Source organism: Chenopodium quinoa, unplaced genomic scaffold, assembly GCF_001683475.1.
Source record: "Chenopodium quinoa cultivar QQ74 unplaced genomic scaffold, ASM168347v1, whole genome shotgun sequence".
In the NCBI taxonomy this organism is placed as follows: Eukaryota; Viridiplantae; Streptophyta; class Magnoliopsida; order Caryophyllales; family Amaranthaceae; genus Chenopodium; species Chenopodium quinoa.
The window spans coordinates 302,721-325,015 of record NW_018743196.1 but is presented as its reverse complement, the minus strand read 5'-3'; the positions used below and the strand labels follow the sequence as shown (position 1 = coordinate 325,015).

The 22,295-nt window shown below is 34.9% G+C and overlaps 1 pseudogene; it reads left to right on the top strand.

The window, feature by feature from the left end:
- The first annotated feature begins 268 nt into the window (after nucleotides 1–268).
- Nucleotides 269–22,204, top strand: LOC110732958 (annotated as a pseudogene).
- Nucleotides 22,205–22,295: the final 91 nt, after the last annotated feature.

The window sequence follows — 22,295 nt, the reverse complement described above, 5'->3', positions numbered from 1 at the left end:
ATAAGTATTCTGCTCTGAATATGTGTTTTTTCTTTCTAGAATTATGTACGGAATTGGAAAGATGAGTTTGGCTACATTTTAATTAGCTGACATTTTGAAGCAAAGTAAAGTAAAAAAAATTTAGGCATGAGATTTGTTCCCAAGGCAAGGACAACTGAATTTCATCGTTATGGTCCACTCTCCACTAGATCTTGAGGAAGATTTCTTTATGCAAAGCTCTAATTGTTTATAACCGGAACAACTCTTGATTGGCACTAAAGAGGTATCAACTGAACACCTATGCAATTGGTATTTTAGTTTTCCTTAGTTTTGCATGCATTTGCTTGTTTTGCATGCATTTGCTTCAAGTGTATGATATCTAATCTTTACAAGCATATTGTGATTTATGTGCATGGTTGATGTATGAATTACTCCTTTTCTGTCAGTTTACTTTTTACTCTGTATTAATAAGCTTATGTTGGAGTTGCTCTCACATTTATGTTTGTTACTTGCCATTTTAAGATTTGGATCCCTCGTATAGTATAATAGAAAGATCTCACTTGGCTACAAGATTATGTGCCAGCCTCATCCCGAGCTCTGAATTATAATTAAGGTGCTTTGAAATCTGAAATGCTAAAATTTCAGGAATCATATGTATAATGCTCAGTGCTGGATTGACTAGAATTTTTGTGTGACCATTTTTCAGAGTTGAGGTGCTGCTAAATAAAGAGTTTCTGAATGCTTGTTTGGTTTTACAGAATCGTTAAGATTGTGAACCGTGTTTTGGCACTCTTATGGAGTGTTTTAAACTATAATCATTGATACCCTTCCTGGTAAAACATTTTGCAATTATTGATGTTCTCTGATACTTCAGGATTCTGTTTTCAAGAATCGAGTGGTGTTCTATGAGAAGGAAAACAAGAGACATGGTTTATGGTTTTCAATCGATCCTTTGACTGAAATATGTTAGGAAATCTTCTGTGAAATTGTTGACTTGTGGGTTTGGGAAATTGGAATTATGTTGTACATAGTTGATTGAGAGTTGTGGGAATTTTTTATATCAACATTATAGAAAATGAAAGATATAAGTAAATCATATATGAAGAGTACTTGTAGTTGTTAAAGATCTATAGTGCAATGACGCTTGGACCATTTCATATTAAGGAAAACATTAGATTTTCATAACGGAAAAAAATGTTAATTCATAGGAGTAGTATTATGCAACATGTCATTCATATCAGAAATCATATTGATATTGGAAAACCTGAAGACTCATTCTTCATACTCACAGCTTACTATTTCACTTAGTATGACTACAGTTATGTTAGACAGCTATTATTAACTTTTAGTATTGTAGAGGTTGTTTGGATTGTTAGCTAATATAGGCTTGCTAATCTGTTTGAGCTCACATTTGGTCAATTTTCAGCGCATAATAACCATTTTGTGAAAATTTTGATAATTTTTTTTTCTCGTCATTTCACATTAGATTGTTGGATTTGGAGTTATGACTGAGGATGAATCTCATAACAATTTTGTTGTTAGATCTGATTGATTTGTGTTACCCCATTTCACTTTACTTCAATAGTAAGAATTTACCCTTGCTGATCTCACACCGGGTGTAGAAAAAGTTTAGGGATTATGAACTTTTGTAGTTAAAAGCAAAAGAAATAAAGATTAATGTTGGCTATGTTGGGTGTTTAAACGTGCCCTTTGATGTTGTAAATTCTAGGCAAATTCTCAAATATATAAAAGTTGAGTAAGAAAGGAAAGCGGTTTACAAGTAAGAATTGACTATAAAATTTGCAATATTATAAAAGAGAGATAAGGGATCAATTTTAAGATGCCATAAAATTGGAGAAGAAACGGAACTTACTAATGACTTTTGTATGTTGTCTAAGTAACTCGAAACCATAATGGAAAATTCAAACCATGGTTATTTAGATTTACACCTGTAATATAATGATATACTTGTATTTGATTTATTTAGAACAGATGTTTCAACTCAAGGTTCACACTATGCTGGTTATGATGTGACCATGTCGTTCCAAGAAGGGAAAGCATGGAAAAAATAGGTGTTTGGGCCTTATTTTGCTAGACTATAAAATATGATTTTTTTTGGCATAAAAAAAATATGATATTTTTGGTCGTCCCTTTTCTGTAGCAATGTTGTTCTAAACAAGGAAAAAAGTTCAATAAGTTTGCTCTAATATTAAAATTAGCGACCACAACAATTATAGTATTTAAGATATAAGTAAACAAGAAGGGCTAAATCTTATAATGAAAAGAATGGTTGTGGTAAAAAAGTACAATTAGTCATATTATGCCAACTTAGCTTTCTGATCCGCAGCTTAGACGGATTTAGCAATAGAAAGTTAGCTTCACTCCACTAATATTAATTTTTAGCTTAGACACTCTTTGATGCCCTTAGTTAGAGAGGACTAAGGTGATGCAGAGCTTTGCATGCAGGAGGATGATATCATTTGAGGCTAAATCTCAAAGAAAAAATGGGTTCATTTGAGGTTGTTTTTGACAAATATAGATTTGAGGAATGCAACTTTGGTTTTTTTTTTTTTTTTTCGTTTTATGTTATTTGATCGGAATTATTACATCGATTTTTATGGATGCAAGTAGATTAGTAGATTTAGGTTTAAAAAAAACTGTTTACTCTATTGGTTAGTTTTTGGTTTCAAGTGTATGAATTATCTCAAAGTTTAATTTGTGAAGGGTGCTTGGGTTTTGTTCTGGTGCTTGGAAATGGTGTTTTGTTCTTCAGGAAGTATTTGTGGACAACCTTTTTACATTATGAACTGATGATAGGATATTATGGTTTGCTTGTGTTTCAGGTAGTTTTGGTTTTGATTGTTTCAAATTGATTCTAAATTTTGTTGATTTAATTTTTATTGGATTTGGAGGTGGTTATGTTGATTGGATCGGGAATTTGATCTTGAAATTGTTGGGTTTTATGTTTTAGGGTTTGATGATTTGGGAGTTTTTTGTTTGATAATTCTGGGTTTGTGAACAGCTTCAAACAGATTTGTAGGTAGTTTCAGTTTCATGTTTTCAAGTTACTCTATTAATCTTGTTAATTCCTTTGTCGATTGCTATTAGCTAGTTTTAGAATTGCTTATATAAAGTTTACTATTTGTCAGACGGTAAACTGAAATATCGATGGTTATTCGGCAAACTATGGAGGCTTGCATAATGACAAACCTAATGCTTCGTTCCCAGGTAGAAAATGACTAACAAGCTTATATGAACTTGGTACTGCCTTATTATTTTTTCAATTTTTTTTTTTTAATTTTTTTGAAAACTATTATTTTTTCATTTATTGATAATTTACAATGACCAATTTAAATCATTGCAGATTGACATTTTCGTCCAAGTCCTCCAATCCGATGGAGGTAACTATGGTTCTAGCATTTATATAGTTTCTGAGCAGTTCGACTCATGATTGATTGTTTGAATATTCAATGGTAAATCCTCATTTTTTTTCTTGTTTCTGTTCTCCTCCCTATTCCATTATTGTTATTACTTGAATTGAGACTTTCTTTGCCTTTCAATTTGATCAGTTTTAAGTTTCGTGAAATCAATTTTTGGGTGTCATTCTATTTATGATACTGTGTTTCTTAATTTTCCATTTGAGACTTAAAATCATTCATGAAATCGAGTTTTAGGTATTTAAATTGCAATTGGCATACTCCTTTGGTTATAGCCTTCTTCTATTTTAAATCTTTTGATGCTCCCTGCAGTACAGATAAACACTTTTCCTCGCACATTTTCCTCTTTCTTCATCACTTTTCAATCTCTCTCTCCTCAGTCTTTCTTGGATAAGGATGTCATATAGGATCCTATCAGTAACTCTCTCGTCCAAATTACTTGTGTACAAATTAGTCAATTTGGACGAGAGTTACTGACAGGATCCTATATGACATCCTTATCCAAGTAGGGCGAGTAGTTGATTTATACATTCCGCGTGATAGAGAAACGAACAGATAAACCTAAGGGTTTTGCCTTTGCAGAGTATGAAACAAAATAGAATGCAAATTATGCTGTCAGGCTTTTTTTCTGGCCTTGTGACTTTGTACAACAGGATGTAGAATTTGCGCTCCGTCCCCTTCCTTTTTTTCTCTGCATATCTTATTCTGACATTCAGTTGGAGCTTCATAAGGCTATTTTTAGTCTCATGTTACTTTCCTCATATGGTTGGTGGGATCTTAGTTAGTTCAATTGCCTACTTTTGTTATATGACCAATTACTTTTGTTGTATGGACCAATTGACCTGTTTAAACCCATGCCATACTCCCAGGAAAAGCTCGAACGACCTTCAACAAAAGGGTACCTTATGAGTGGAACTTGCGGCCATGATGTATTATGGCGCCATAATATGGGCATTGGGCAATTAACATGTATTTTCCGATATATTTTTATCGAATTGGAAGATAATTGATTTACCTTTGTTAATAATGTTTTGTTTTTATGGACAGATTTCTGGGCAATATAAGCAGCTGCGAATATGTCCTCTACGTCGATGCACTCATCTAAGTCACCCCTTAAGTCCAGGAAACCTGAACCTTTTAGCAGTACGGAAGACCCTTATCACTCTCGATCTTTTGAGGAAGGCCATCTCCATCTCTATTGAGTTGAGGAAATAGCGCAATTGACTTAGGAAATTAAAATAGAGGGTACAAAACAACAATGAGAGAAGAAGAGAGGATTTTTTATTTTTTATTAAGACAAGTGATATAGGATAAAGGATAAAGGAGAAGTTAACATGAATTGACTTTACTATTAACATTAGTTTATTTAACAAAAAAGTGAATTGTGTTAAGGAAAATCTTATATTGTATTATCTTATTTTTTTATTAGCAAAAAATCAAACTTAGCATGCTTTGGGTTACTTCTTTCTAATATGATGATATAGGTTACTTGTTATTTATATGACGATTTTTATGAAATCGGTGAGTGTTATCAGACCTAAAATTATAAAAGAATTGTTATTTTGAACGACACATCAAATTACTGAAAATCTAGCAAAAATTATGAATTGTAAATTACTTTTAATCATAATAATTTAAATGCATACATAGTTTAAACACTTTGCAAACAATAATTGGAGAAGCCCTTTAGCTTTGATAGGTCTCAATAATTCCCTATTACATTGCCGGTGATAATTTAAATGCATACAAAATTTAGACACTTCACACACATAATAAAACATGTAACAATACCACCATATACAAAATTTACAAGCAATTATCACCACCATTGAGGGACCGTGCGCGAAGCATGCGGGCCACAACTAGTAATAAAAAAAGAGAGTCTGAGTTAGAAACGTTCAAGTAAATTCTGTAAAGCTAAGAAGGGCACGGATCAACTACAGTCCTCCGCTGTCCGCTCTACCAACTGAGCTAAGGGCACTGCATTTGTTTTCGTCTAGGCATTCATAAACTTAGAGCATTAATAAAAAATAAAATAAAATTGAAGACTTAAGAGGAATCCGAGCGCAAAGGGTTGTGGTCCGCCGTCGGCAACGCCAGGCTTGCGGCGTTTAGGGTTGAGAGAGAAAGTGTGTTTGTGTATTGATTAATGATATGGGCGTGTTGAGAGTGGTGGATGGCGGGCAATACCTCGGTGAAATCTCGGCTTTGTGCTTCCTTCACGTCCCCTCTCATTTCTCTTCTTTTCCATATCTTCTTGCTGGTAACTCTCCTTTCTTCTCTTCTTTCCATCTTCAACCATTTTTTTTTTATTATTTTTTTTAAATGCTTATTTTTCTATGTTTTATTTATGTACTTGTATTGCTTTTTTCAATTAGGTTTCTCCAAAATGTACTTGTTTTTCTGTTCTAATTATTAATTTATTATGCTTGATGATGATAATTCATTTGTGCGATGAGTATGCAACCCAAATGTGTGTCATATGAAATGCATTTTTGTTGAAAGTGTGCTCAGCAATCTACTTATGCAACTTGCGTTTCCATTTAAAAAATACAAAAATAAATTCTCAATTTTTCAAATGTTAGAGTGCTGCCTTGTTAAATAATTTACTATATGCTTCAGATTATTGTACAATGACCATTGTTTCAAATTTATACAAAAAAAAGGATCGTTTTGACCAAAGTGTATCTACCTTCAAGGTTTTAGTTAAGATTTTGCTTTTGTTTTGGGAAATCACTTGCTTGTAGCTATGTCTGCCACAGTGTTGCTTCATGTATCTTCATCTAACTGTGGCCTTAATAATTGCACTGGAAGCTGACTGATGTTCTTCATTTTCCTTGAAGGTTATCTTTGAATATTTTGTTTCTGAACCCTAAGCATGTCTTCCTTCTGCGGTTTTTTCCCCCCTACTTGCAGGATCAGGATCACAAATAATACTTTTTGATGTAAATCTTGGTCGACAGATAAAATCATTTTGCGTGTTCGAAGGAGTTCGTGTTCATGGGATTGCTTCTATATTAATGAATTGCAAGGACGATGCCTTGTCTCAATCTGTTACTTTTAAAGTTGTTATTTCAGGGGAGAGGAGAGTGAAATTGTATAGCTTGCACCTTCAGCTGGGGTCAAAGTCTCTTGATAGATCTGATGTTTCAATAGATCTGACTTTTATACAGTTGCTGCCAAGATTTACACACTGGGTCCTGGATTTTTGTTTCTTAGAGGTGATTTATTTCTAGTTTTACTTAGGAGATTGAACTATGAAATCGCAATATTATTTTGTTTAATTATTATTTTTTGAAATAATGAAGTCGCAATTTCTTCAAGCTATTTTGGATCAACAACCATCTATCTTCTCCTAATTAATGCATTTTATAATTTTATATTATGCTCATACATTAGATTTTTTATCGACTTGTGTAGGATGGCTTATCTTCTTCTGAAGAGGGATGTCATTATCTTGCAGTTGGCTGTAATGATAATTCTGTTCATATATGGGATGTCTTGGCACCAAAATTGATCTTTGAAGTTATATGTCCAGGTCTGTAACAATCTATACAACCTCATTTGACTTCATTTTTGAAGAATAGGTCCTCCACTTTCATTATTTGACATTGCAGCATGTTAGAGGTTCCATGGTCTCTCTTAACTAGTTCTTGTCTGTTATCTTTTGCTGTAAGAGAACCTATATTTGTCTCGCCCAAAACACAAAACAAGGAAAAAATGTTATGCCGATGCAAGTGTGGAACAATTGTTTAATATATTTTTTTAATTTAAATTAAAGATATGTAGGTCTTGCTAATTTTGGTAGTAAATCACAGCATTGTTTCATGAATTTTATCCAATTTGCTACTTCTGACATTCTGTTTTTGGTCTGTAGAGAGGTGCCTTCTGTACTCTATGAAGTTCTGGGGTCATGATTTTAGAGCTCTCCTTATTGCATCTGGCACTATTTTTAATGAGGTAATCCTTGCTTGTCATTAATTGTTGGTTGAACATGGGCAATTTTATTAACACTCAACCTTTGATTCGGCTCTTCTATTCATCTATTTTTTTTTTTTTGGTATGGTATGTCAGATTGTTGTATGGAAATTGGTTCGTCAACATAGGACACAACCTTCAACAAATGCTGGTCAAGACCTTGTTGTGATGAGCTTTTCTGAAGCTAATTGTCCTCTTGATTGTTTCTACTATAAAGTTGAGATTATTTCTAAACTTGCTGGCCACCAGGGTTCTATATTTTGCCTATCATGGTCTAGTGATGGATCCAAACTGGTTTCTGTGTCTGATGACCGTAGGTGAGAGCCACTTCATATGTTATAGGATATCTTTTGCTATTCTCCGATATATTAGCACTCTTTAGTTTGTACCATGAGAAATTAATTAGACTAGTTTTCAGTGCTCGAATTTGGATTACCACTGCTGAAATGAACATGACTGATGATTTGACCAAATTGCATGGCCATTACCTGGCTGGTCCTGGGCTGTTTGGTCATGGTGCGAGGATCTGGGATTGCTACATATCTGACTCAGTAAGCTTTGAAGCACCTCTTCTAGCTTTGATTTGTCTCAGTTGAGTCATATGTTGCCGCCTGAATGATATGTAAAAATATTAGGGCATTGTCTATCTTGGATGTTCATTATCATTTACCTTTTACTCTGTTGTGTAGAAACTAGGATTCTCATGTTCTAGGCTTTTCTCTCACCCTACCCCCAAGTAGTAAGCAATCATATTTTCCCCTGGTCTTGGACATTGGAATAGCGCAGCATCATTTACCTGTATAATTTCTTCATGTTTTGGTGTAGTGTAAACACTTGGGAACTGCAAATAGGATGTTAGCTCTTTTTAATTTATAACGTTTCATTTCAGAAACTGAATCTTCTCTGCTTTTTTTGTCTTTTTTGTTTTTTTTTTTGTTTTTTGTTTTTTTACCTAAGTTTATTGTCACTGCTGGAGAGGACTGTTCATGTCGTGTATGGGGATTGGATGGAAAAGAGTTAAGAGTTATCAAGGAGCATATGTAAGTGCATCTCATTTCTGTGTTTTGTTTTTTTAGCTTTTACATTACTTAAAAATTAAATCCTGTTGAAAACAATAAGTAGTCCATTCCCTTGTTCTATTTTTGTTATAGGATCCGAAGGTGAAATAAACTCTCTGAGTAACATGGATCTCTCTTGTATTACCTTTAGATTCTCATGTTCAATTCATTAGGATATTCTTTTGTGAGATCATGAATTTGTTGCATGCTGCTTATGTGACTTTCGTAGCTTCATCAGTTTCTCCTCACAGTAAAATGGATCTTACCTGTTGCTTGTTTATTTATTTATTCATCTTTAAGTCTGTTTTATGTTGAACAATTCATTTGTTGTTTGGCAGAGGGAGGGGAATATGGAGATGTATCTATGATCCTGATACTTCCCTTCTTGTTACTGCTGGGTTTGATTCTGCAATCAAAGCCCACTGTCTGCATTCTTCGTTATCTGCATTCTCTGGTGAATTTATCAAAGAGGTCAAGGAAAGAAAAGAAGAGGTCTTCAGACTTTGCATTCCAAATTCATCAGGTCATAGTGTCCTTATGGACAGGTGAGTGCTTACCATTTCTTTTTGTACTCCCCTCCTTAGTCCTGAGCTGGGCATTGTTATGACATTTATTATTTTTAATGTCCTTTTATCTGGGATCAGGATTTGTTGACACATTGCACAAGTAAAAAAAATCTGCTCATTTATTATGTGATTATTTAGTTTAGCTTTGTGCTAGATCTGGGAATGCCTCCCATTTGGCTACAAATTTATGAGATAAGAGCACCTTGATTCTTATTGCTATATGGCTCATGTTGTGGCTTCTTGCTAACTTTGTTAGACTCCCTTTTTTTTTTTTTTTTTTCTTTTAGGAAAATTATCTGAATCTTAACTTAGAAGGCTGTTTAAGATAGTTCCTAAAATGAAAAGGCTTGTTGAATTTGTGGCTAACCAAGAATTTCATCAACTAAGAAGATGAGGGGGAATTTAGGGTTAATAGTGGTGGATCGGGGTAGAAGAAGAAGACAAAATAATTCTGTGTTTTTTTTTTTATTTTTTTTATTTTTTAAAATAATTATTTACCTTAAGTAATAACAGTATTGCATTATTATTGTTATCGTTATTGTTATTGTTATTGTTGGTGCCATAAACTTGCAATTTTGTACCTCTGGAGTCTAATTTTGGATTATGGGCTAATACTTGAATATTCTTATATTTGTAGATTAATTTCTCCATGATGGTTAGTAGGCATGGGTTTTTTGTTTTGTTTTTTTTTTTTTTTTTTTTTTTTTTTTTTGTGCTTTCCCCTCCTTTAACGGGTGACACCTGTGGTGTCTATCTAATGTACATCTAACACTTTGTAAGCTTGTGTGTATATATAAAAATTAAAATAAAAAATCGTCAGTCCTAGACCATTTAAGAAGACTTGCTCCAAATTTGAGATCATTCCAGGTCAGCTAAAATCTGAATTTTGTTGTAAAAGGATGAACAAAAGTTGGGACCGTTTCTGTGAATTTTATTCTCCCTTTTATATAGAACTATTCATATTTTCTTGTTATTTCTGGTGCAGCAAGAGTGAATATGTACGTTGTTTGAAATTCGCTCGCAAGAATATGATCTATGTTGCTACGAACCATGGTTATGTATACCATGCTAATCTATCCGAGAGTGGATCTGTGGATTGGACTGAACTTATCAAGATTACTGAGGAGATACCAGTTATCTGCATGGATTTGTTGTCTCAAAATCTGTCTGAGCCGTCCTTTGAAGTTGAGGATTGGATTGCTGTTGGTGATGGTAGGGGAACCATGAAAGTCATCAAAGTCATATTTAATGATGGTATCCCTCAAGTGGCTGTCAGAATATCGTGGTCTGCGGAAAAGGAAAGGCAGCTGTTAGGAGTGTATTGGTGCAAGTCAATTGGATGTGGGTAAATGACCATTCTGATCTACTTTATCTTGTAAAATATAATACTAGGGTTTAGTTTGAACTTTCATTTTAAAGAAGCATAGTTGTGATGGAAGTGACAACCATATCAATTCCATTCACCGTCTGAAACAGGAATAACCAACTCCAATTATATGAGTTGGCTGATGGGGATCCCTCATTCTTGCTGTATTCCAAATACTTCCTGCTTCCCCCAAAAAAGTTCTTTCTAATATTTGATGTACCTTTGACTCCAGCAAAGAAAGGCTTTTGTAATTTTATCACAACTCATATTGGTGTACTAATTTCCTCATCTTCTTGTGTTCATGCTTTCTAATTTATATTTCACTGCTGCTGCTGCTCCAAGAACAATACTTTTACTATTAGTGGCCTTGAATTTGAATAGCTTCCTTTCCTTCATCTGTATGTGATGCGTCAGTTTGAGTATTGTTGATGATTAAAATCTAATCCATCCAGCCTGTGGGTTCTGTTTGCTTATGGAGATTTTGTAGTATTGTTCTTTTTCAGCAAAAGACTGCATTTCTGTTCTGTAACTACTTATCTAAAACACTTTTTTTCTTCTCATTCTTTAGGTTTATTTTCACATCTAACCCTAGGGGTTTTGTGAGGTTATGGAGGCTGTCTGATTCTTTATCTCATGATGTTGTGAGAAGTTTTGATGCCTGTCTAGTTGCAGAATTCATGTCACCTTTTGGTGCAAGGATAATGTGTCTAGATGCCTCATTTGAGGAAGAGGTATCACCTCTTTCCTTTCCTAATTATTTGCACTTGCCTTCATCTTCAGATCAGTCACTGTAATATAAGATATTGTGAATTAATTTTCCTACAGAGATTATATGGCAGAGTAATGCCAACTTGTTTCAGATGTTCACTTTGGTCCTTTGTACTTTTTTTTTGCAGGTATTAGTTTGCGGGGATTTGCGTGGTAATCTTGTTTTGTTCCCTTTGTCAAAGAGGATTCTGCTTGATTGTTCCATACTCTTTATTGAGAAAACTCCTTCAACATATTTCAAAGGAGCTCATGGGATATCTACTGTCTGCAGCATATCATTAGTCAGACTCACCACTGGATTGGTTGAAGTTTGCTCGGTAATGGCTGAGTTATATTATTAACTTGATATCATCAGAATTAAATGTGTTTTTCATGCTTTTTTTTTTAACTTTCTATCATAATCATTTGTGTGTCATAATTAAATTTCATTGTGGTTTGGTAGTCCTTGTGCGGTTGTGCCCCATGTTTTACATCATCCCCTGAGTTTTTGAATCCAAGTCTATGAACTTTGATTGCTAATAGCCTGATATGAGTGATATCATTAAGAGCATGCTGATTTGAAGTTTGAGACTCCTTACATGCTGCCAAGTAAAGAAGAAAGAAGCACACACTAATTTGGAAAACTGTGTTTGGTGCAAGGCTATTTATCATTTTAGCTCTAGACACTTTCTGAGTATATCTTTTCATATACGGAGTATTTTATACATAGTAATTTCCATAGTATAAAATGGTCAAAGTTTGGTCTCACATCTCATTTCTTGAAAAATCTTTTATTGGACAGGAATTAAATATTTATAAAAAAATTTATTGACCTGAAGCTTCAATATTATGCCAATTTTTAGATTCATTTTTCTTTTCAACTTCGTTTCTTCTCCATATTTGTGGGCTAAACGTAAATGATAGTTTAAATTGTTGATGAAAGGAGTACATCTTTCTCTTTTCTTTACAACTTGGTTTCTTCCCCATATTTGTGGGCTACATGTAAATGATAGCTTAAATCGTTGATGAAAGGAGTGCATCTATCTCTTTTCCTTACAACTGTTTTTACAACTGTGACATGACTGACATCTGTGCAGATGTCTACTGTATTCCGTCCACCTTGTCATATATCATTGCCTTGGCTAATCCTTCTACTTCACTTTCCTCAATGAGATTCGGTTTGTTGTTTGCTTTCTTCCTTGGATAGTGTCTAATTCTGCTGACGAGTTGTTATCTCATCATGCTCTGCTATACAATTTATGGCAACAATATTTGTCTCATCTAGTATCGCCATCGTCATAGCTTTCGGACTCTAGATGGGGTCTGTGATTACTGGTCAAATATGTTTATACTATTATAAGGCTGGTCATATATGTATTACGAGTAACATTTTGGATATGAAAGCTAACTTAAGTACAGTAGAATTTTAATCTTCCAATTTTTTCTCCATATGCTTTTTGTTCAGACTGGAGGTGATGGGTGCATATGCTATCTGGAATATAATAGAGACCAACCAACTGTTGAATTTGTGGGAATGAGACATATTAAAGAATTAAGCCTTGTTCAGTCCGTGTCTGCTCATTATTCCCTGGATGATTCAGAAAATATCAGCTATACCATTGGTTTCTCATCTACGGACTTTTTGATATGGAACTTACTCTCTGAAACAAAGGTCCTCTTCTGCTATATGTTTTCTCTTTCTTTGATGATATACTTTTTTTAAACAGGGGAGGAGGGTGGGAGGAAATTGAGGTTTAAATGTTTTAACTGATATATTATTTTCCCATCTTACCTATCTTGGAACCTAAGAATGCGTGTAAATGTAGGTACTGCAAGTTAAATGTGGGGGATGGCGTCGTCCTCATTCTTATTATCTTGGTCAGACACCTGAAATCTGCAGTGGCTTTGCATATGTTAAGGCACGCTCTCAATTCCCACCCCCCCTCTTTCTTTTGTTATTTTTTTTTCCAAGTGTCAGATATTAATGTTTGGTGTCAAATGTGGGAATTACAGGGAATTTACTTATTTGCATAAAGTTACCTTTTATTAGTTACATTCTCTGTTTGCGGTTTGCCTAGTGCATGTAGATAATACCTTGTGACTTTTGCCTACAATATGGAAAAAATTATATTTTGTTGTACACACAAACTACACAAGTACACAACACACACACACACACACACATTCACATACATATACACATTCACACACACACACACACATTCACATACATATACACATTCACACACACACACACACACACACACACATTCACATACATATACACATTCACATACATGATACAAAATTTCGCTATAATCAAAGTGTGATTTGACAAAGCTACAGCTATGAAATTTTGTATGTAATACATATGCCTCCTTAATTGATTTCCTTTGCATTTATTTATATGCATAATTGTTTATGAGAAATAATTAAACAAAAAAGGATTATATTTTGAGTGAAGGGACTGAGGGAGTTTTTCCTTAGGACGGCTGCTGAATTTTAAGCCCCCCTCCCCCCCCCCCCTTTTTTTTTTCTTCCTGTTAGTATTGTTCACATTATCAAACTTCAAAGATAGTCTTCTTAACTACCACCTTTAACAACATTATATTAATATCAAGATTTTTGGGCTGCTGGCTACTTGCTGACCATTTTCCAAATATCATCTTTTGAATAAAATTCTCTCAGTCCGTCTTGTGTTCGGCTGGCCACACAGTGTGACCGCTTGTAAAAGAACGTTGTAACCCCTATAATACTGACTGAGTAACCCCTATAACACTAATGAAGTAACCCTTGTAACCTGACCAAGTAACCCCTATAACACTAACGAAGTAACCCCCATGATGGCTGGCCACATGTAAGAATTTGTGAAACACTATTACTTAGGCTCATACTAATGTGTGGCTTGGGAACATGTCCTGGTGCCAAATTAAGTCTTCAAGTCCTCAACTCCCCACAGCTTTTTTTCTTCTTTTTTTTTTGTGTTTAGTATACCCATAGAATTACCTGAAATTAAATAAAGAATACGTAACACATGGCCATTAATCCAAATTGTGGCTTACTACCTGCCAGATTTAGTTCTGAGTGAATCAGTTAAACTCACATGTGGAAGCTTATCTTCCAAGCCAGAATCCCAGATACAATGTCTTCCACCGAGATTTGTTCTCATACCTGGAGTTATTTGCTTGTGTAGGTTTGATGACAATTGGTTATGTTTCTATAAATTGTCTGAATTGTTTAATAACCCTCTCCAGGATGAGATCATCTATGTTCATAGATACTGGGTACCAGATGGTGAAAATAAGATATTTTTGCGCAACTTGCACTTACAATTCCATGGGAAAGAGATTCACTCCTTATGTTTTATCCCTGAAGATGTTCAATGTGCAACTCCTAAAATTAGCTGGGTAGCTACTGGGTGTGAAGATGGTACCGTGAGATTGACTAGGTATGATTTTCTGCACAATTAGCTGGTTAGGTTTTTACTAGTCTTCTATACTGATTGGATTTATTCCTTCAAAATACTTTTTATGTGGTTCAAAAAAAAAAAAAAAATTATGTTTTCGTGTGCTTTTAGTTTTTTCTTTTTTAATCTTGGAACAGCATATGTGCAAACTGCAAGCTGTTCACTATTGTACAAACATTGTAGACCATTAATATGCTTGTAAATTTGTTGCGTGAAAACTTTATGATCTTTGCAAGATTTTTATTTCATCTGACAGTAGGTTAATCTGATGGATAGCTTAGGTATAATCATGGTACTAGTAATTGGGCTATGTCCAATTTACTTGGGGAACATGTTGGAGGGTCAGCTGTAAGATCATTATGTTTTGTGTCAAAGCTACATTCGGCAGAAGCTAAGGTGGTTGAAGGAACTAATGGGACTGGTGGGACCATTAATTCCTTGGAGAACTGTGAGATTCCATGCTTACTAATTTCTGTTGGTGCTAAACGGGTGCTAACTTCATGGTTATTAAGGAAAAGACAAAAAATTGAGGGAGATACATCTGTTGATGGCCTAGTGAACGAATATGGGAGCCATAAGTCTTCACCAGTAGATATGCCTTCAATGTCGTTCAAGTGGCTGTCTTCTGACATGCCAGTTAAAAGTGTTCGTACTAAAAAAAAGACTCAAAATAGTGGAAACTTACCTAGTCCATCAGATGTAGTTTCTAGTTCTGACTCTGTTTCAGCCTCTATGGAAATGGAGCTAATGCAACATGGAGATGCACATGATAATGATTGGAGATACCTGGCTGTTACTGCCTTTCTCGTTAATTTTGCCAATTCAAGGCAAGTTAATTTGACTAATTCTCCTACAATTGTACATTCAAGTGCCAATTGAAGTTTCTGTTACATAACTCTCATCTACTTTCAGGTTTACTGTCTGTTTTGTTGTTGTTGCTTGCTCTGATGCTACTCTAATGCTGCGGGCTCTTGTTCTTCCATATCGGTATTGGTAAGATAAATGCCTTCTGCAATTAGATTATGTAATGATTGCTAAATTTTTCTTCAAGAACTCAGTAGATCTTTGATATGCTTCATTTTCTTTTGCTTTGCAGGTTTGATATTGCGTCGTTGGCTCCCCTTTCATCGCCTGTTCTGGCTTTACAGCATGCTGTAGCTCCTCTTTGCCAACTTTATCAAGGTTTGATATATTCTTTCAGTTAATCCTTTTGGAAATTACATGTATGTAATAGATCGTTCTGAACTATTTCCTTGTATTACTTTTCTAGAATACGCTAAAATGTAGGAAATCAATATGTTCAAACTCTTAACAAGAATTTTACCTCTCAATGGTTAATTATTAGCATCATGACTTGTAGTTAGGGGTGTTAACGAGCCGAGACCAAGCCTAGGTAGCTCGGCTCAAGCTCAAAGCTTGTGAGCTTAGGCTTAGCTCGAGCTCGAAGTTCGTCAAGCCTTAAAAATTGGGGCTCAGCTCAAGCTCGAGACTTCTTAAGGCTTGGCTCTTCTTGAGCTCGATAGTCTTTAAGGCTTGAGACTCCTAAAAGCTCGGCTCAAGACTTCTTAAGACTCGTCTCGAGCTTGATACTCTTTAAGGATCGATACTCCTAAAAGCTTGGCTCGATTCGATTGAGGCTCATCATGGCTCGACTCGAGGCTTATAGACTTTAGTATTTTAGCCCATTTAACAAGGGCCCAAATGATGCCCATAGTCATTGTTTCTAAGACAATCTAAGTTTGCTTTTATGACTCTCATATTCTATCCCTTGCTCCTATCTTTCAACGTGGGACTATTTCTTTCCTCTTTTTTTACTTCTTTATAAACAAAAACAAAATTCATCAACAAAAGATCCAAAACTTAGCTGGAACACTAGAGTTATGTAAATTAATTTTAGTCCCTAAGCCTTAAATATGAAGAAAAGTTTATGTTACTAACTTATTTATTACCAAAAAAACATATTGTACAAAAAATAAAAATTTTAAAAAAAAAACTCGAGCTTGCTCACCGACTTTCGATCCGAGCCAAGGATAGCTCCTGACTCGTTAAGATCTCCAGCGGAACCTGAGTTAAGCTCACTAAAGCCGAGCCAATGCCAAGCTTTGGTCAAGCCAAGTCTCGAGTAGTCTCGGCTCGTTAATACCCCTACTTGTATTTTTAGAAAAAAATGTCCCAACCTTCTTATGTTTCCTACATAATTTAGGTAATGATAACTTTATACTCTAATTCCATTACTTAACAAAACTGGCCTTAGTAATTTATTAATTAATGAATCAAAATAGCCCTCTAATTGACCAATACAGTTATGGAAGCTTTAGGCCTCATATCTAATTGCAAGGAATCAATATTTGGGGGAAGGCTGAAAGGGCATGTTAGTCATAGTCTATTAGGACCTGTTCACTTCAGCTTAATTTTAGTTCAGTTCATTTCAGCTCCAATCAGTGTTCAATTTCGTTCTCTCATAAAATATTCATTTCAGCTCTATTCAGTTTAGTTCAGTTCAGCTCAGGTCCAATCACTTCAGCTCAGCTCCAATCAGTTCAATTCACCACAGCTCAGTTCAGTAAATGTGAACAAGCTAGAGGTTTGTTAGGAGAAATTTCTATAAAATAGGCCTTATTAGGTAGAATAAGGACATGTTGAATATTGTGTGGTTTGTTACTGGGAGAGAGTGAGCCTCTCGAAAGCTTATACTTGGAGAGAATCCACCTCTCGAAAGTGGAATTATCATTTGTTTTTCTGTAATTCTCATCTCACCAATATAACCATCATCATCTTGTTAATTTTCTGCCATTGTTAGAGCTGTCAGCTAGGTCAGTTTCTAGCACTAATGAAGTTAACATCAACTAAATGATTCCCAGCATGTGAAACCCACTCTTTAAAAGCCATGGTAAACCTGCTGTTCCTAGGAAACCACTAAAATAAGAAGGCCCAAAAACAAGGCTTGACTTACAGTATTATCTAATGATACAAATACTGCTACATGAAGTATAATTCTTTTTATGGCTTATTCAACTCTTTTGACGGTTGTGTGGTGAGGCCTGCTGCAGATAGGCTTTTGATGTCTTTACCACTGGGAGGAGCTTGACTGCTGAAAGTTTTTTTATGAAGAACGTTGTAAACTTTAGATATTAAATTCTCCATAATGTTTTTGTAGTGACCCACTGAGTCACTGATCCTGTTTTCTTAAGAAATTATTATCATTCTCCACTTATAAGGGCCAATGGATAGCATAATTTCCCAATTCGGAAGGATAATTTGTTCTTCTTGTTATAGACTCAATCGAACACTAATTTATTTAACAGAGAATATCAAGATGTGACAAAGATGAAAGCTTGTATTTTGAATTGGAATTGACAGCAGGTTACAAAAGGGGGGTAGCTTGAGGCTACTACTCTCAACGTTAGTATCTTGAGGCTACAAGTCTCTAGACAAATACAGCGCAATAATTCTCAACATGGCTTTCACTAAAATACTGCCTTCTTTATATGCACAAGGATCAAAATACTATGTTTAACTAAGCTTTAATCATCTTTGTCATGTAATGCTGCCCAAATCAGAGGTCAGTTCCTCAAGCCACCACTCTCTATAGAGGATTCATAATGGTGCTTGTCTTCTAGTGCTGATTATGCTCTTCCCATTTGTCTGGTGCTGATTCTTGTTTCCTGCCTTGTTCCTCCTTGCATACACCTTGAGAGGTGGCTCCACTTGGTCTATAACACTATTTTACCTCTAAAACTTTAAATCCCAAAAACTGTATATGAAACTGTTATTTTACATCCCTCTCTCTCTCTCTTTTTTTTTTTTTTTTTTTTTTTTTTTTTTTTTTTTTCTTCTCTCGTTGTCTGCATGTGTTTTTTTGGCAATAGTCTGAGAAGCAGATTTAATAATAATGAATTCAATTTCAACATGTTGATGGTGCAGTTAAATTATTAGATTATGAATTGAGCAGAACTTCTGGGAGTGCAATAAACCTACAGGAAGCAATTCGGAACTTCCCCCCTACCTATCCCCTCGCCCCCACCCTCCCCCCTTCCCCCCCCCCCCCAAAAAAAAAAAAAAAAAAAATCTTTAGCTGTATCTGACGATAGAGATTTGGGGAATCCCCTTGAAATTCAACCCTCAACTGAGAGAAATACAACTAAGCCCTTTTTTTAAAGCTGAAGATTAGTTTTGGAATTAAATAATCTTCCTTAAAACATAATCTGTGTAAATGAGTAAGATTAAATAATAAAAATTACATTTACAATTTTATTTAATGCCTAATCTTACTGCATTCACTGTAACTGCTCTAGGTTAAGTATGGTGAAGAAATACATCCTTGGACCCACGATACATTACCGAATGACTTGAGAATGGGGCCTCTAAGGAATTGAGTAAAACTAGGGAGGACATTAACTCTATCAGTCTGTTTGCTAACACTTGAGGCATGTTATGATGCTGCTTTGTAATAAATTATGAGGTTAATCTGCTGGCTAGATTATACAATAATGTGGATAGGTAAAGTTATTAATAGAATCCTCATGTATACAAGAATATAATGACACAAAGTGTGTTGCTGGCTTGTTGGGTTCTGATTGCTCTGTCATCTATATCATATTCTCATCCGTGTTTTTCTTTTGTAAGATTATCTTCATGTAACCTTATTAAGGTTTTTGCAGGTAAAATGATGACAAAGAACATATATATCATAATTAGTGGATCAACTGATGGAAGTATTGCCTTCTGGGATGTTACTAAAAGCATCGAAACATTTATGCAGCGAGTATCATCACTTCACTTGGAGAAATCTATTGATTTTCAAAAACGACCACGCACTGGTAGAGGAAGCCAAGGTGGTCGATGGTGGAAATCTGTTGATGCAGCTCTAAATGCTAAAGAAAAACCTACGGAATCTATGGCATTGAAAGACAATATTTTCTCTAGTGACAAAGCTGATGTTGATGAATTACCAGAAGCAATGGTCTTGAAGGGCGAGAATAAATCTTCTGAGCATATAGAAATAACTTCCTCTAAATTCGGGGAAAGTTTTGAAGATTCTTGTGAAAGGTTATCTGAAATAAAACCATTACATATCTTGCGTAGTATTCACCAGTCTGGTGTCAATTGTCTGCACCTTTGCTGTCAAAATCTTGGAAATAGTAGTATGTCATTCAACATTGTAAGTGGGGGGATGATCAAGCACTTAGTTATCTTCAATTTGTTGTGGATCCATCTTCGTTAAGATCAAAGTTGGGCCATATTGGAAAAGAAGGTGATACAATATCAAAGCTAGGTAACCCAGAACATACTATCCAGTATGACTCAAATCAAAGCTATTCTATCAAATTCTTGTATCAGAACAAAGCCGTAGCAGCTCATAGTTCTGCTGTAAAAGGTACTTATTAGTCTTTATTTATTTATTTATTTATTTATTTTATTTTATTTTATTTTTTATTTTTTTTTATATATAAATAAATTATTTATTTTCTCTATGTGGAAACAATATTCACTCTGATCCGTACCCGTATCAAATAATTGTATTCGTGTCCATGTAACGTAGGTCTCCACATGTGAGTTCCTTTTGGTAGAACATATTTATATGAAGTGTGGGTAATAAGTCCTGCAACTTGTGTTAATATAATCTTGCTTGTGCCTATTGCCCAATTATTATCATTTTTTTTCATGGGTATGCAGTATGCTCTTGCCCTATTGAATTATCCCTTTTTGCTTCCTCAATTATTATCATTTTTTTTGACATCCTGTGTTCTAGGAAGAATGACCCAGTATTCATTGTAAAAGGAACATCATATATCCTGAGTCCTGATGTAGTACTAAACATATTAGCTGCTTTCTTGTCTCTCTTTTGATGACTCCCAAAGCTTTAGTGAAAGTGATCTTGGGAAGAAGAGAGAGAGAGATCTTACACATGCTCTCATTACAGAAGGTTCTGAAAATTTGTGCAACTATTTGAAGTTTAATATCTTGGTTTCCATTTGGTTTAGGTGTATGGACAGATGGAATCTGGATATTCTCTACCGGTCTTGATCAAAGAGTAAGGTGCTGGAATATTCAAGAGCATGGCAATCTAGCTGAGCATTGTCATTTCATAACTAGTGTACCAGAGCCGGAAGCCTTAGATGTCACAGCCTGTGGAGGGTAAATGAAGCACTTTTTTTTTGCTTACATTTGGCTTTGGTAGTTATTCTTACCATGAGAAATGATTTTCTGCTGCTTTATTAGTATTTATTAATTATTATCTTCATACAGGAACTGTTATCAGGTGGTTGTAGCTGGTAGAGGAATGCAAATGATTGAGTTCTCTTTAAATGATTGCACTGCACCTTGAGCTCTATTATTAAAGCGCTAAATTGGTAAGCAGAACTTTGCACTCGATTTCTATAAATGCTTAGTGAGTGTGTCTTCAATATAGTGAAGGTCTGCATTGTGACATCATAGAAAAACAAAGCAGAGTCTTAGTGGTATAGTTTTTAATGAGCTGTTGAGTTCTAATATCATCACCAACTAAAGGATATTCTCTGTTTTGCACTATATGATGTTCGACTTTATGGTAATTTTTTTATTAATCTTGACCATAATTGTCAATTGTCATACTACGTGGTGAAATAGATACATTCTATCTCTTACTGTTATACTTGCATGTTTAGTGCTCTGATATATTCCAAAACTAATTGTGCTCTTTGCAGTTTGGGTATAAACCATGATATCATGTTCTGCTGCGAGTTTAAATTTATGATTAAATCTGTAGTATTGTCTTGGCACTTGTCTGCATGGGAAACTTGTATTTAGGTTACAATATGTTGGTTTTTAGACGATTAATGATTAAATTGCAAGTAGAAAAAATGTGACCATTTTGATTTACAAGGATAATTACCCAAGTTAAAAGTTGTATTCCTTTTTCTCTCATAAATCAATATCACTTTCATGGGACAAAGTGAATGTTAAAGCCCAAGCATTGTTATTCTCAGGGTCTGTTAGATAGATGGTTGGCAAGTTTCTCTGGGGTCTGTTAGATAGTTTCAATTGCTTGAACAAAAGAAGCCACAACATGGAGAACATAGCTTGTCTTCCATTCTTCACCAAAAGGGTCGATCACTTCACCAAAAGGCCCACCTGCAGCCTGATTACCTTTGACAGCCTGATGACCTGAAAAGCCCAAATTACCAAGACAATGATTTGTGCATGGATTGAGCTTAGGTTTCCCAGGTAATTGAGACCAACATTGCTGAAGATTTTGGCACTGGTCTTGAACAAAACTGCCTCTCCGATTTTGACCCTGGTCCTAGAATGAAGCTCAGGGAAGACAGCCTTCTGCTATGAATAACTTCATGCTCTTGATTCTTAGTGGAGGTTTATTAGTCAGCTGATAATCCTGCTGTTTTTTGTAGTCTTTGGGGAATTTATCGTAGAGGTAAAATGGTTTCTTCCTCATTGTGATTTTTCCATTGTTTTGGACAACTACTGGTGGTTCTACCCTTGAAATTAAGGGGAGTAGGGTTTGCCTTGTCTGTGTATGGGGATGAGAGAATAATGGACTAATGGTAGCCATTGAATTGTTGTTTTGAAGGGAAATTTTGTTTATACCATTAGAATACCATTTTAATAAAGCTTGAAAAATGCTTCAAAATATTTATTTACAATATATTTATAATGTTTTTTTTTTAAAAAAAAGCTACGTATGTTTTAATCCTCATACAC